The 14,829-nt window shown below is 41.4% G+C and overlaps 1 non-coding gene across 1 annotated transcript; it reads right to left on the reverse strand.

The window, feature by feature from the left end:
- Nucleotides 1–1,123: 1,123 nt before the first annotated feature.
- On the reverse strand, nucleotides 1,124–1,205 carry trnal-aag (transfer RNA leucine (anticodon AAG)). Its single transcript has one exon. It is a non-coding gene; the product is annotated as a tRNA-Leu (tRNA).
- Nucleotides 1,206–14,829: the final 13,624 nt, after the last annotated feature.

Here is a 14,829-nt window from a genome sequence, read left to right on the forward strand (position 1 = left end):
TGAGACGTGTCCAAGTGGCTGTCAAAGGACAGCACTTTGCCGGCGCCGTGGCTAAGTTGGCTAAAGCACCTGTCTAGTAAACAGGAGATCCTGGGTCCGATTCCCAGCGGTGCCTTTCTTCCTGTCTTACTGTACAGAATTTATCCTTATGGGCAAATCCCATGCCTTTTAATTCAGGTGAATGCAAGTGTTCGTTTCCTTTCTGGAACAACTTGTTTTGAAAGAAATCTATACAGCTTGCGAAAGATGAAACACAAATCTTGCTTATCAGTGAAGAAGAGGTACTCCCAGCAGGCCAGCTAATACCAGCAAAGTTTTTTTTTCACCCTAACCCAGAGAATGGAGAAAAGCGAGGCGCCTGTGGCTCTGCAGTGTAATCAGTTCGCGAGTTCGGCGGTTAGCTGAAAGAGTGGTAAATGGAGCTCGCCCCAGCCCGTCCTTATTCTTTTAAAGAGGATAAAAAATTAACCTCGCCGCCATTACTACCAGCTTTAAAAGACTGCCATGGGCACGGAAAAAAACACACTACAGATGACTTTTCTGGAACCGAAGCAGAGATTCCTTTACGAACCAACTGATAAAGCTCAGCCAGTGAATACTGTTAACAGTATGTGAAAGCACGATCAACTTTGTAACTGCAACCACAGGAAAAACAGCAAGAAGCAGGCTCCATTCCCCATTTAAATCTGTCGTGCGAGGCATGCTTCTTGCACGCATGAAGTAAATCCCACGATTGGTTTTGAACTTGGACAAAGTACTTCCAAAGGAGCGCTATGCGCAAAGATTTAACAAGCTCAACCCCCGCCGACGATTTGGTGTGAAGAAGCAGAACATTCAAGTTTCACAGACAGAAGCAGCACGCCAGCACAGCCAAAATTAAAACGCAGGGCACACTACGATTTGCATTGACACAAAAGTGATCTGGGCAGACGTCGTTCCCTGCATAACGCAAAAAGTGGCAAAGAGCTTTTGGGTTGAGAGGACGCAAGAAGGTTTTTGTTTTGTGCCTTGATGTCAAGCTGAGAAAGTATCTTTAAACACTTTGCTTAGTTTCTCGAGAGACTGCCAAAAAGCAGTTCCCTTCGTCTGAAGCCAGCTGAAAGGGGGTCTCGACAGAAGCACCTGGCAGCGGTAGGATTTGAACCCACGCCCCCAAAGAGACTGGAGCCTTAATCCAGCGCCTTAGACCGCTCGGCCACGCTACCCACTGTGCACTGTCTCTTTGTCTCATTACTTGCCCGGAGGAAGCCGGGTGGGTTTTGCTCTTATCGCCCGAATTAGTGGCGTTATGACCGTGGAACCGACTGCACCTGCTTTTTCTGAGATGCTTCCCCTCTCATGGCGAGATCTCGACTTCTTTAACACCTCTGGATAAAGATCTTCTGTGGAGCAGGTTTCAGACCTCTGCGTACAGCACCCTTGATGTCATTTTATTTTTACAGCAGCCGCATCCGGAAAGTTGTGTCTTTTACGTTTTATTTGAAGAACAAAACTACATACAATACAAACAAGAGCACATATAACGTATCAAGAAAATCATTAAGGGCACATGCTATAATACAATTACACTTTATGAAAAACGATTACACAAAGGTATTCGGGTTTGCTTGAACCTTGTGATCTTGTGATCTGAAACTACCCAGCTTACAATCTCTGAGGTAGTTGTCACTAAACTCGGACGTGATGTGCCACACATGTGCCATGTGCCTTTACTTTTGTAAAAAACTGGTATCGGGAAAATTAAAGTCGAAACCCAAAACAGTAACATATTTAAGAGTAAATGCCTCCTAATAGCTAGCAAGCGCTCCTAGTTAGTAAAGTTGTTTGTGTCCCAGCCTGTCACGCGGGAAACCGGGGTTTGATTACCGACGGGGAGACAGCTAGTTTTTTTATGATCAGATTCCAGTCTTTAATGCTGTGTGTGAGAGTTTACGTAACTTTCCTTTTCTCACATTTTCCCTATCAACTCCTAATACTTTTCAAAAATCTGCCTGCATGTTTGATTAGTTTTGTTTTACTTAGAAAAAGTTCAATATCGATCATAACTAAAGAAAATTATGATCAGAAACAAAAACAAAATGTTGAAGATGCAACTCGATCTTGAATCAGAGCTGGGTGACATGGGCTTCTGTTCTGATATGGTTGTACGAGAAACAGGAGGAATCTCTTCTCTCCTATGGAACATGAGCTGAATCAGGAATGAGACATGTCATATATCAACGCATGACCTACATCGTAAAACTAAAATAAAAACTAACATTAAGTTATCAGAGACATCCATTTATATACAAACAAGAGACAGACAAAGCAATAATTCTACATTAACTTGTCCTGCACTGATCAGACTAATTGAAATGGTCTGATTCAGAGCCTGTGCAGCTCGTGCTAATACAACAACGACAGTATTGAACCCTCAGCACCATACTGACTACTGAGCACAAGTTCAGCTGCTCTCCAGCTTTGTTACGCACGTTTTTTTATTGCAAATGGAGCTGATCTCCAGACAGTACAGTGTTAGTCAGCAGCCTCTACTAGTAATACATCGCCCCTGTCCAAAATCTCTAGGTAAAAAAACACATTTTATACATTTGTCTGTTTAAAGATATAATCTCTTTAAAAAAGACAAAGGGTTTGTGTGTCAATTGTTTCGAATTAATTTCGAACGCAAAGAAAAGTAGTTTTCTTCCAAGAAATCACACATTTGTCGCATCCTCCATACTATACTTCTCTCTTGTAGTAGTAAAGCATTTTGATTTAAACTGAACAATATATTAAATGCTTCATCTATACACTTACGATTAACATAGGCAGCCTTGAACGGATTGCGGAAATCAAATATACAGATGGATTCAGAGTGTGCTTTCCAACTTTTGTGTAACATTTTCCTTTGATAGGGCGGAGTTGTTTTTAAAATCTGGATTAAATAAAAAGGAGTGACGTCAGTGTAAAACAGCTTTCCTTCATGGGGAACAACGGTTGTGTTCCATATTTCTAATTATTTTGGTTTCAAGATAGCAATTTAGTATGAAACATAAAAGCCAGCTGGATAAATCTGTTACACGTCATTTACAATGGTCTTTCAACTAATAGCCCGTGCAGGGATCAAACCCCAACTGTTGTTGCGAGTTGCATAAGGCTCTGCAACATGCAGATGAGAAACTAACCTCCGCTTCTTCAGTATATACACAGTGAGCTATATTTGCGAGCCTACTGCCCCCTGCGGGCTCTGTATTTGATTGCGGTACAAGACCGTCCGTGGAGGTAAAGTGAGACGGGTGTGTACATTAAAAGGCTCATAGCGTCCCTGGGAAGGCTCAAACCACCACCCTTTTTGTTAACAACCGAGCCACAAAGACTCATGTACAGCTGAACACTCCTCGGTCTCAGTGAAAGTGATACACTCCGTAAAATTTCTGGAGAATCATTTGTCAATTTCCCTACGGGATTAATAAAGTATTATCTATCTCTCTTAAAGGAAAATCGCCAACAGTGGCCGATATCTATTGGAGTTTTTTTCATTCTATACTGCAATTTCTGAAGGGTACAGGCTTGGGGAATTGGACCTTATGGTGAAGGCTGCGGGCTCAGCAGCAGCAGAACCTGATCAGTATCGGTTGACTCCGATATACTTTGACAACTTAACTTCTGGATTTAGAGACATTTACCTTAGTGTCGGTATACTAAGATGTTTTGGTAACGAGGAAGGACGGACAAAGCAAATTGGCAGAATGTGTGCTATTTTGTTGACTACAAGTCCTCACATGCCAGAGGGTCAATATTAAAAAAAAACGTAACAGTATAATCTCTTGTACTTCACGATTTAATAGTGTCTGTTACATTGTGTCTCACACCTCAGTCTCAGAATTGTGAGACGAGTTTGTAATCAGGAGGGAGGGCCATAGTAATTCAGCAGAAATTGCATTCACCTTTTCCCAATGCATTCTCACATGCCATTTTCTCACATGCCATGCTCAGAGGGTCATATTTTTAAAATGGTACCGTAAAATGTCCTGAAGTTCAGGATTTTGACAGTCTGTTATATTGTGTCTCACACCTTGATGTCAGAAATATGAGATGATTTTAAAATCAGGAGGGAGGGCCCTAGAAATATAGCAAACATTGCATTTACCATTTGACAATGTATTCTCTCGTGCCATGTTCAGAGGGTCGTATTTAAAAAAACGGTACAGTACAATGTCCTGAAGTTCAGGATTTTGATAGTCTTTTCCATTGTCTATCAAACATCTGTGTCAGAATTTTTAGACATTTTTATAACCAGGAGGTAGGTTCGATCACCCTCTGCTCATCCTCAGTTAACCATTTAGTCTCATATGCCATGTTCTAAATGTCCCATTTAAAACGGCTATATTAAAATTTATTGTAAAATGCAAGAGTTTGAGACTTTTTATGATCAGAAGGCAAGGTCGTGGAAAATATGCAGGAAGTGCCAGTGAATTTACGTTTTGCCTTTGTCTTATTTACTCGTGGTATAACATGCCAGTTTGTTTTATTGTGAGTTGTGTTTCTGAAATGTGTTTCATACAAAAATGCAATTTGGACAGTCTCTACTTACATATTCCCCTTTACTGAGGAAATGTACAATAATACATCCGGATAAGTATTTTTAAAAATGACTGTAGAGAGCCATCTACAGGCGAAAGACGACATAACATCACAGCAGTAGCATTTAAGATGGAACGAAAAACACAAAGCAGCAGCTGGCGAATAAGAAGCCAACTTCAGCCTCGTTAATGCAATAGCATTAGGTGAGGTGGAAAAATATTTCTTGCTCTGAATCTTAACATTTTTATAGGACGTGTTCTAGGACCTCTTGCCTCAGAAAAAACTGCCAGTACATCACTTATTTCTACTCCATCAATAGCAGCAGTGTTATCAGTACTGAGCCCTAAACGTAGGTCCTATCATCATATAAATAGTCGAAAGTATCGACTGCATTCAACTGATAAAATGTATCTTCTATGAGAGTTATATCTTTATCCAAAATACATCGGAAACAAATTTGCACGTTTTTTGGGGGGGGATCCTGAAGACTGAGACTCAAACTTTTTTTTCCTTCTTTCCAGGAGGAAGGATTATTCAGATGCAAACATTGTCCCAAAATCGATGTACTCTTCAATGATATTCAAATCCTCAAATTCTTCATCTGAATGTCGATATTGAAATATGATATCTTACAAATTGTGGTTTTCTTTTTAAAGCAAATTTTATGCTTTAAATTAAATAAATTGTATTTATTATGAATGTGCCGGAATTTTTTCAATACTTTAGAGGGTTCTGCCATTTTAGATGTTATGCTGTTCCTGTCTGATTTATCAAATGTGTCATTTAAATCTCCCGTCATTTCTATATCAGCCTGAAGGCCTTGAAGTAAAGATTGGAATTCATCCAAAAATGCAATTCATCCAAAAAAAGTTTCCCACTGGTGATACATACAAGGAAATGAATGTACATTTTCCCCCCAAATCAACAAATTTAAGCATTGATCGTCCTATTTTAAAATGACACTAAAATACAATATATTAAAAAGCTCTGTAAAATAATAAAAAAAATAAAACAAGGTAAAAAGAAATAATACACAGTTATAAAGCTCAGGAATTATCAATGGGAAGTTACAATGGGTTGATATGATTTAAAAAATAAAATGTTTGAAAAAATCCACTTACAATATGCTAAAAATGGCAAGAATACTTAAAACAGGTGTGTAAAATTTTAAAAAATAAATAAAACAAGTTAAAAATAAATACTAAATGGGTTTAAAATTCAGGAATGTGATTGGTCAGATGCTTACAATGAGTGTTGCTGGTGTTTCGTGTGATTTACCGAAATGAAAAAAATATTCAATTTAAAAACGGCAAGAGCTCGTATGAAAAAAAAGTTCTTAAGTATCTTTGTTGTAACAGCTGCGCCAGAACTAGTGTATTCATATACATCAGAAAAGTAGCTGAACTTGACTGGTTTATATTCAGTTATATGCATTGGGGACGAAAAGGAGACTTACATGGATTTTATTAGGTTTGAGGAATCAGAAAATTAATTTTTACATGTTTATGCCTACGAGCAGAAATAACTTCCTGCTTTCAGCACTTTTATTGTTTTTGCTTGTAACCTCGAACAGAGAAACCCAGTACTGACTCATAGAAACGCCCCGGAGTTTCTGTGTTTCTGGGATTTAAGAGGGATGTACTGTATGAAGACAGTAAAGGGAGTTTTTTTTTCCCGCTGTAGAGTATGAAGGCGGTTTGATGAGTCTGGAGGGAGGAGACACGCATTCCGCACGGGGAGCGCAGAACAACGAGTTTCACCTGCAGCTCGCCGAGTCCTGTCCTATATAATCGCTGAGCCTGGGACACACTGAGTCTCTAACCAGTGTTCGAGATGTAAAGGGTTGAACCCAGAAGTCGAGAGTGGAGTTTTTGTATAAGTGTAAGATTAAGGGAATAGGGTTTTGGTGGGTTTGGTGCACAGATGAGGTTTCGGTTTAGGTTTAGTTTGCTTTTGACACATTTGTAACGGCCATGGCGGCCTGTAGAGTCGGCATGTGCTGTTACTTTTGCGCACGTTTGGTGTATAAGGGTGGTGAGGTTTCGGCTCACTCGGGTGATATTTCATGGTTGGACTTTTCAAGGAAGGTGTTACAGAAAGTCAAATGATGTCAAATGCTTAATCACTTTGCTGAAGGGAATTGGTTTTGACATTAGTTTCAATCGGTGAAGTTACTGGAAGAATTTTGGATGAAAATAGAGGAGGAAAAAAAGATGTGGGCCTGATTAGAATGTTTGAATGGCAGAAGCTGATGGATCTTTCTAATGTGGTGTGAGCCTGGTCAGTACCTGGATGGGAGACCTCCTGGGAAAAACCAAGGTTGCTGCTGGAAGAGGTGTTAGTGGGGCCAGCAGGGGGTGCTCACCCTGTGGTCTGTGTGGGTCCTAATGCCCCAGTATAGTGACGGGGAAACTATACTGTAAACGGGCGCCGTCCTTCGGATGAGACTTAAAACCGAGGTCCTGACTCGCTGTGGTCATTAAAAAATCCCAGGGCGTTTCTCGAAAAGAGTAGGGGTGTAACCCCGGCGTCCTGGCCAAATTTCCCATTAGCCCTTACCAATCACGGCCTCCTAATAATCCCCCTCTATGAATTGGCTACATTACTCTGCTCTCCTCCCCACTGAAAGCTGATGTGTGGTGAGCGTTCTGGCGCAGTATGGCTGCCATCACATCATCCAGGTGGATGCTGCACACTGGTGGTGGTGGAGGGGAGTCCCCATTACCTGTAAAGTGCTTTGAGTGGAGTGTCCAGAAAAGTGCTATATAAGTGTAAGCAATTATTATTAATTAATAGGACTGTGATTGTTCGCATGTTTAATGAGATGGTGATGAAGGAAGATGTTGTGACATGGTTGTCTAAGTATTGTTTAGTGAAAGGTGAGCTTCAGAAAGTCTTGGATGATAATGGCATCTGGAACTGTGCATGGAGAGTACCTGTTTCATTGCATGAAGACAAAAAATGGTTATGGTGGATTTAAACACATTCCTTCTTTGATTGGATTAGGTGAAAATAGAGGCCTTGTGTTCTGCCAAGGGCAGCCAAAACCGTGCAGGAGATGTGGGGAGATGGGTTACTTTGTGGATGCCTGTACAAAGGTGGTGTGTGGTATGTGCAAGGAAATTGGACATGCATATACTGAATATACAAGCGTGAGGAAATGTAATCTCTGTGAGTGTGAAGGTCATGTGTTTAAAGACTGTCCAAATTCCTTTGCAAATAAAACAAAACTGGGAAGACCAATGCAAAAACGGGAAGAGTTTGAAGAGGCATTTAGGGCTGGAGCAGTGGTTATGGATCAGGAACTGGATGTGGTTGATGTTGAAGAAAGTGGTGAAAAAGAGAGCGAGGGTTCAGAATGGAGTGAAGGGGATGAGGGGGAGGTAAAAGAGAATGATGATGTTGCAAAAATTGAGGTGGAATCTGAATTGATTGGTAGCATCTCTTCCAATAGCCTGCCACCTGTGGAGACTGAAAGTGCTCAAATGAAATGTACAGAACAGAGGGTGCAGTCTAAAAGAGACATTGGATTTAGAAAATGATTTAACTCCAAGCAGAAGAGTGAGGGAAGATCATTTTCCGAGTCCTCAGGTAGGTTCTCCCATGGGTTTAGATGTCTCCAATATATGTGATCTTACTGACCAAGCTTTAGAACCAGAGACTCAAGGAGGGCAGGTGGAGAAATATCCTATGGAGACAATTAAAGCAAAAGGGGGGGGGCTGTATAGTAGGTGTCACCTACTGAATGATTGTAGCCAGAGCTTTTAGTCTCCCCTGGTCCTACTTTAAGTATGGCTCTTAATATTGTGTCAATAAATGTGAGAAGCATTCGCTCCAAGTTAAGGGCAAGGACTATACTATCATTTGTGAGGAAGGTAAATGCTGATATTGTGTTGTTACAGGAGTGTGGGTTACCCTTTAAAAACTGCTATAAGGATATGGAAGAACTGTGGACATTGGGCCCATCAATCTTGAGTGGGTCCAAAGAAAATAAATCTGATGGTATAGCTGTTCTAATTAAAAATAAGATGGTAGAGGTACGTCAGCTACCTGTAATGAAACCAGGGAGAGCACTGGTGGTGTATCTGGGTTTCATGAATGTCTAATTTAAACTCTTAAATATATATTGTCTGAGTTGCTCACATGACAGATATGTCCTAATTCAGGAACTGAGTATATTTATTGGGATGGGAACCAGTGGTTTTAGCTGGGGATTTTAATTCTCTTTTAGAAAGAGAAGGCAGAATGAGGGGCGAGAGACGGGTCCAATTTGATAAATCATCAATATTATTGCAAACATTATGTAAAGATTTTAAACTGAAAGATGGCTTCAAACTTCATAGTCAGGGGAGGGCAGGTTTCACATGGGACTAGTCTAATGGGACCCAAGCCTCACGCATTTTGTTTTGTTACGTGATTTTACTTGCACGACCGCAGGCCTAACCCCTGTTTTTTTTTCTCTGACCATTGTCTGCTGTCATGTACAATTTCTATTCCAACAGCTGTTACTGTGGGGAAGGGTGTGTGGAAGCTCGATATTTTGCTTCTGGAAGGTGAGGAAGTGACGCACAGGTTCAGGGAAAGATATAAGGAATGGCGGTCTTTGTATGACCTGTTTGGCACAAGAGCACAGCGGCCGACCCTGCGCTCTGACCCCCAGCTTCTCTCCCTGTCTGTGTGTCTCATGGAGTTAGAAAGACTACAAGCTGTGCAAACTTCCAAATCTTTAACATCATTTCAAGGGTGTATGATAGATCATTCACAAGATCAAATGGCTGTTTATTATTGTAAGAAATGTAGTTCACTACTGTTCTTTTTACTCTTTTGCTTGCATTATACAGCCGTTAAGTGCATTTAGAACCTAAGAGATATCCAACTGATTAACCTGTCTGATGAATGTTAAATGGGTTGTGACTTTTGGCAAAGTTTTTTGCAACATTATTTGTTTCATGAATACCATTCATCTCTATAACAACTTTCCTGTACCCTGAACATATGTTTTAAATTGCTTGATCCCATTTGGTGCAACCTTTCCGTTGTACTCGTAATGTGTTGTTTGCATTAGGAGTGTGTTAAATAAGCAGAAAAGAAGCCCGTTTCTTCTACTGCTTCTGATCTTATACAGTGGTCAGAATCTCTCATCCAAAAGCTGATGAGTGGGAGGGGGGGAAATTAGTGCGTAAAAAAACATTAAAGAGCATAAGGGTTTTCATCACATGGACTTCTTTGACTGTTTTGGTGCCAGATCAATTAAAGGACAACAACCAGAAACACTGGTTCTCAGACTGAACGCATTCTCCTTCAATAATCTTTTTTACCAACAGGTGAGTGGAGTTGCCATGGGCACCAGAATGGGACCCAGCTATGCCAATATCTTTGTTGGCTGGGTAGAAGAACGCTTCTTCGCTTTCTACACTGGCTATGTCCCTGACCTCTACAAGCGATATATTGATGACTGCGTCAGTGCCGCCACATGCTCCAACGATCAGCTTAAGTGCTTCCTGCATCATTTCACCAACTTCCACCTGTCCCTCAAATATATGGTTAACATATCTTCCACTACTCTTCCGTTTCTGGACATCAACTTCTCCATCAACTACCCCAGACTCTCCACTTCTGTTTATTACAAACCCACGGATTCACACAGCTATCTCTTGTTTTCACCCCAAACATACTAAAAATTCTCTCCCTTTTTCACAGTTCCTTCGGCTACAACAAATATGCAGCAACGACATCGACTCCCAGAATCAAACCCTCAAAATCTACTCCTTTTTCCATCAACAGAGGATACCCCAGCAGTGTTATTGACAGGGCCCTTGCCCGAGCCAAAAACACCCCTCGGACCATCAACCCAATCAGGAACTCCCACCATAACAACCGCATTCCTTTGGTGCTTCCCTAACACACTTCCTATCCCCAGGACTGTTAATGACAACTTTTCCATCCTACAGGATGATCCCTCCATTGGGGCCCTCTTTTCTGACCGCCCCATCATCTCATATCGCCAATCACCTAATCTGCGCAACCTTCGTGTTCACAGCTCCCTTGACCGCTCTCAGCAACCATCCACACCAGGTACTTTCCCCTGCAACAGAGCTCGCTGTATCGCCTGCAAGTACACATCCAACACCACACTCATTCTAGGCCCCTCAGGACAATTCTGGATCACCCAGATGGCATCTTGTACCTCCAGGAACCTTATTTACTGTATCTCTTGCAGTAAATGCCCAGTTTCTCTCTATATTGGAGAAACAGGAAGGAGACTTGGAGACCGCTTCAGAGAACATGTCAGGGCTGTGAAGATTGAAGATCTCTCCAAAAACCATTGTTTCTCATTTCACCTCTGATGCCCATGACCACTCTAATCTCTCCGTCTGTGTTCTCAAAGATGGTTTTCTGAACTCATACATTAGAAAGACTACCGAAACCAAACTTATCCTGCAGCTAGGATCACACCTTCCCCCTTCTCTAAACAACAAACTACTATTCTACTAAATTTTCTCCATTCATTGGAAGTTGTATTTCACACCTCTCAACACCTATTCTGACTTCACACCTCTTGATTGCCCTCTCTTTCTGTCCCCTGCTCCCATCTCTCACTCCTCCTCCCTCCCAGCCTTTGTTCTCCCACTACATTACCTTTGCCTACTGCCTTCTCTTTCTCACACCTGAAGAAGGCTCCACAGCCGAAACATTGTTTTCTCTCTTCTTTTTTTTTCAGCATGGAATAAACCTATTACTTGTTCCTTAACAACCGGAAACAATATCTTCGGTCTTTCCAGAGCTGTAAGTAGTCATTCCAAGTTTATTAACTTGTCTCTGTGCTTGTATGTACTCTTCAATAGCCACTGATGTTATTTACAGCAACTATTTTTAAAAATAAATTAGCATTTTTTTGGACTTCCTTTAAAGAATTGGCACATTTGGCAGAGCGGTGGCTCTGTGGCTGTTGGCTGCACCTGTGGCTGGAAGGTTGCTGGTTTACATCCCACGGTCGGCAGAGGAATCCTACTGTCACGGGACAGAGAAGGAGCGCCCTCTGGCTGCAGAGGGCGTGACACCTACTCCATTGGGCTCCTGAACAAGGCCCTTAACCCCAACTGCTCCAGGGGTGCTGTATAAATGGCTGACCCTGTGCTCTGACCCCAAGCTTCTCTCCCTGTATGTGTGATTCAAGGAGAGCAAGCTGGGGTACGCAAAATAAGAATTCCTAATGCAAGAAATTGTATATGGTCAATACAGTGATCATATCTTATTGGCACATGGTAATCTCCAAGGAACAAGTAATAGGTTTATTCCATGCTGAAAAGAGAAGAAGAAAACACAATGTTTTGACCATGGAGCCTTCTTCAGTTATGATTTGATTTTTTACAATCATACCCACACAAACTTTGCAATTTTTAAAAATCTTGCAAACACAACCCAGATATGTTGACTTAAAAAAAAAACAATTTGGGGGGTAATTTTTTTTTAAGAAACACATACTTCTTTTCTAGTTTTTTATGTGGCTGTGACTGTCAGAAATCCTCAGTGAAAAGGTATGCAGATCCTGTGCAGATGTAAGTAGTTATTGAGACAGGCGAACAATCCAGAACGTCAGGCGAGGTCCAAGGTCGAGAGGCAAAAGAGAGTCCATAACCAGTAAGCGAGATTCAGAGTAAACGCGAGGTAGAGCTCTCAAAGAGAAGACTCAATACCGAGTAGCGGGAAGCGGGTTTGAATGGTTAAAACAGTGCTGCTTGCCGCACAGTAGAGCATGTGCTGGTGGATTAACACATGTTGATCTCCACCAGTTGGCTGGTGGTCTTGACATTGACAGAATGCTGTTTTGTGATTGATGCTATATCAAAATATAGGGTCCCTCAAAAATTAAACACAGAAATAAAAACATTGAATGGATTTGTACATCTGTTGCACTCCTACACTATTAACATCCATTGGGAGTTGAATTTCAATTATGTTTCCACTTCATTCAGATGTGTTCCCTATTTTTCAGATTGTTGGCAATGCCACATGTTAAAGGAGGACAGAGAGGTAGGAGGCCAGACCTGTGGCTGGTGGAGTAGGGAATGAGATCAAAGAATTTCTGAAGTTTTTTAAGCTAGAAAAAAAAATTAGGTGGCATGACAATATGTGGTTAATACTTGCTTGTGAGCAGATCTCCCTTGATTTAGACAAACTCTTGTTCGGCCGATGATTTCAGATCAAAATCTGAATCAAGTGGAAAGAAAGCTGAATTACGCTGGGTACTGGGTATCACTGTTACGCCATCAGGTCATGCTAGGAGGATTGGGGGGATGAAATTGACACAGAGGGACCCAATGTGGGGGCTGAACCCACAGTTTTGAGATTAAGAGATTCTTGCTCTATGGACTGCGCCTATATAACTCTTGTGCTACAGCAGTAATGTTTCTGGGTGTGGATGAACATGACATAATAGACTGACAGCAGGAACACGTGGCCCACAGGCAGTGACAGTATCGCTATATTTGGCTGCAGTATATTGTGTTGAGAGCAGCAATAACTTTCCTGCAGAGATGGGAGTGCCTTTAAAACAGCTCTTTCAATCAGACAGAATAACAGGAACTGACCTAAAGTTTCGGCTGTGGATCCATCTCCACATGGGGGAAAGAGACAGTAAAATAGCGATGAAGAAACAGAAAGATTTGTGCTCGCTGCAAAGTAGGAAAGAGGTGGTCAGACACATAAAACAGCTTGGTGATAATTTGCAGCGACAGTTTTATGTTATTTAGTACACGGATTTCTCTTCATGTTCCTTAAGATGTGTAATTTGTATGTTGGTTGTATGAGAACAGTTTCTTCTCAAGTCCTGTCAATTGACAGTGGAGAGCTAGCTGGTGCACATCTTCAAGAAGACTCTCTTTAAGGCAATTACAATTTTCTCGAACAAATCTGTGTCATATATTTTTTAAATAGTTTAGCTAATGAGCAACGAGAGTATAAATGAATTCTCCCAACCTCCATTCGAAGATAAAACTCCATGTGCGAGTCTAAGTTTCCTTGAAGCTACTGATGTTCGTCATTATTGGACATTCCCGGTGATATTGACTAAGGAGCTCAATTTTGACGTGTCGTAGTTCAACATGTGCAAAACACTCGTATCCCCTGCAAATATCGGCAAGGTCAGTGATATTCTCAACAATTTGTGCCATTGCAATTCGTGCAATTCGTGCCATACTTTTTCGAAATGTATTCTGACATGCCAGGATCATAGGGTCATATTTAAAAAACTGGTGCATTAAAATTTCTTGTACTTCAGGATTTTGATAGTCTGTTACATTGTCTTTCACACGGCGGTGTCAGAACTGTGAGACATTTTCATAATCGGGGGGAAGGCCGTAGCAATAAGCAGAAAGTGCAATCACCTTTTCCCAGTGTAAGTCCGTGTTGTGGTGAGTTTTTAAAATTGGTTTGCGATTTTCTGAAATATATTCCACACAAAAATATAATTTGGACAGTCACTATTTGGATATTCCCTTTCAGTGAAGATGTCTACAGTATTCCAGCCGGATTAGTACTGATTGAAGAGAGCCATCTACAGGCGAAAGGTGACATAACATCACAGCAGCACCATTTAAGGTGGAACGAAAAACACGCATAAGAAGCTGGTGAATAAGAAGCTACTGTAACTTCAGCCTCGTAGCAGACCCTGGGAGGCACGCTCAAAATAATCATCTTTCCCAGTACTTCAGAGTCATATTTAGATCGCTTTACTGCAATTTTATTTGATTGATGGGAGATGTGAAGCCATCGAGCCTGTACTGCGCTTTCACATTGAAATTGAAGCCATTTCTCCTGCTTTCTCTCAGTGTCCGGGCTGCAATTGCGTGTAAAGGAGGCGACTTGAAAATGAAACGTGTAATCACCTTACAGAGGGTCTTCACGACGGGGTGCGTCAGCTAGTTCTCCATTATTGTCAGTTTACTGGACTTCTGAAGAAACCTATCTACAACGAAGATACAAACTGCACAGTTTAAGGCACATGAAGAGAAATCTGTTTGCTGATTGACTCAAAAAATGTCGATACAAATAATCTGCCAGGCTGATTTACTTGTCCGACCACCTCCCTCCGTCCCCCTTTGCTGTTAGCACAATTCTTTCAGTTTCTTTTCTTGTATTTTCCTTGCTATTTTAGTGTTCCCCATGTATAGATGGATCCACAACCGAAACCGTTTTCACCCTGTGTTTCTGCATACCTCGCACAGTTCCAGTGGCACAATCGGTCAGCGTGCGGTACTTATACAG

The sequence above is a fragment of the Lepisosteus platostomus genome, chromosome 5, assembly GCF_059453375.1.
Source record: "Lepisosteus platostomus isolate fLepPlt1 chromosome 5, fLepPlt1.hap1, whole genome shotgun sequence".
NCBI lineage: Eukaryota > Metazoa > Chordata > Actinopteri > Semionotiformes > Lepisosteidae > Lepisosteus > Lepisosteus platostomus.